The following is a 2,551-nucleotide window of genomic DNA, read 5'->3' as shown; positions in this document are numbered from 1 at the left end:
TATTATATATTATCGTATATATAAACATTTTCCACGAGTATTTTGCACATTTGATATTTATAAAGTACGATGAGACAAACCTAGTAAGCTGCAACCCTTTCGAAGCCTAAAAACGAGTGTGACGAGGGCTCGTCTCACAAGTATGTGTCGCGATTCGAGAAATCTATTTCCACTCTCACGGTTGATCCTCATTGGATTCTCGAAAGTCTACATGCATAGGTGCATACATACATTTGAACAAGAAATGTACAAAATTAAAAGCGACGACACACTTTGCAAGTCGGAAAAATCTTTCTATACTTGAATAGCGACGTAACTTTTTCTGACATTCTCAATTCGGAATGTAAGAATCGTTGTTTAGCGTGAATCACATCACGACTAAAAGCGTCCTTGGAGAGACCTCTTCTAATGTTGATTGAATCGAAAGTATCGACCACGAGTACAAATTTTCTTTTCGAGCCTTCACTATATGCCTTATCTCGTTGTTGTCTGTAGACATATTCTCGTGAGAATTGCTCTCGTGCGTTTCAAGATCGACGAGCGAATGTAATTACTGTATTTTAATGGAGTACACAGGTATTTAAATAAATAGTGCCTGGCACCATTCGTGGCCCTCCTATCGTAAATATCGTATATGTAAGAAGACTATATAGGCAGATCTCCGGCAATTGATTTTTCTTTAATAAAAGAAAAAGTCAGAGAAAAAAAAAACGGAAAAAGGCCCCGTGTCTCTACCAATGGAGGAGACACAGGATACACGAATAGTCGATATTTATCTCCAATTTTTAAGATGATCACAAAGTGCAATCTCTTAGCCAACACAATTTTTTATCAAACAAAAGTATAAAGAAATTTTTTATTTTTCATAAAGAACATACGATGTTTAATATATCGTAAGCAAAGATATATATGCCTCCTCTAATCTTATAAATTTTCCTATTGAGATACCAAATTTACTCAACTCGGTTTTTACTCTATCCTCTTGAATAGGCTATCCTAGAATTTTAAGGATCTCTGTCGGGTACCGTTTATCTGTGATCGCAAAACACTCGAAAGCCATTTTATTTTTTTCTTCTTATTTTAAAGTGTTCCTTGAAAAGGACATGTCTTTATTTAATCGTGCAATTTCTTTTCTCAATTTTTCTGAGCAATTTTTTCGAGGGTTTGAAAAAGAAAACTTTGAAAAAAGTGATCACACGTATTTTATTATTATGGCCAAGGGCGAGGAGAAGAAACTGTATAGGACAATCTGTTGACAGGAAAGCCGCACTTTTAACGAAAGTTGATCGTCATTTGCATTTCTTCTGTGATTGAGTACTACAAATTTCAAAGAGTTGTCTAAAGTATGATAAATAATCTATGCGCAGTTTGACGTTTATATAACTATGAATCAGGGTCACAATGTCCTCCGATATTATATTTGCGACGCGTGTACGTACTAGTGATATGTAGAAAAGGGAGATAAGCGATAGTTTTCTTAAAAGCAGATCCTTCTGAACGGAATTCGTTTCTCTGATACCAGTGACTAGTAAGCACAGAACTTGTAACTCTATTCCTTCAACACAATTCAACGTTTTTTTTCTAGCACCATCTCAGGAATGAAAGTTACGCTCTTCAGTGCCGGTTGAATGCGAAATTTCTAATACTATTCGACTTTACCACAAAATACAGTATAATGACGTAATAACTAAATTTATATTATCGCTTAATTTGTTAATTGTACGTGTCGTACATGCGTACACTTTAATGTATATTTTTCATATGGAGTAACGTCTAAGTGATACATAAGTCAAGTTAAAGAACGTGATGTAACGAAAATACTAATTCTATTATTTGTTTGGCACAGCTGATGACCAAGAAACCTACGTTTTAAGCGACAAAAATCTAGATTATTTTCAACCAAATATAATAACCTTTCTAAATCTGTGGTGAGAAGGAAGAAAAGTATTTGCATTATGAAAGTATTTTGCATTGTACGTAAATTGGCGTTGTTGAATGATGCAATTCGTTGTTGATATGATATAATATATGATTAGATGCGATAAAACCTTGATGCAATATTAAAATAAAAGAATACTTGTAGTGTTTCTCGAACCAATATAATATGTTAACTGTGAGCTTTCATAAGCGAGTGCAATTTTCCACGTTTGTTGTCTTGTTTGTTCTGATGTTGGTCATGCAGCTGAACCTTACAATTTAAATTGCGCTTGCTTCTCAAAAGTGAGACAAGTCTTCAGCGTTAACTTTGAACTTCCTCTCTCTTCATTAAAAAAAGAAAAGAAAAGAAGAAACCTATATTGTGCCGCAAAGAAATTTCTTCGACGCGGTTAAAAATGTTCTCAGGGAAAATTGATCTCTGTCAGAAAATTGGTTGATGCTGAGGAAATGTGTTTGAAGTGAGGGGAAGTTCGAATTCCGAGACGTTTGTGGAAGCAGGCGAAGCCATAGTAATTCTAAGCGAAAGGTCAGTTGCACGTTTCGTGTAGCGAAACAAGAAAAAACTCTAGAATATATAGTACGAAAAGGATATAGCTCTAGCGGGCTAAACGCG

Source organism: Belonocnema kinseyi, chromosome 3, assembly GCF_010883055.1.
Source record: "Belonocnema kinseyi isolate 2016_QV_RU_SX_M_011 chromosome 3, B_treatae_v1, whole genome shotgun sequence".
Lineage (NCBI taxonomy): Eukaryota > Metazoa > Arthropoda > Insecta > Hymenoptera > Cynipidae > Belonocnema > Belonocnema kinseyi.
Note: the sequence above shows the minus strand (reverse complement) of the source record.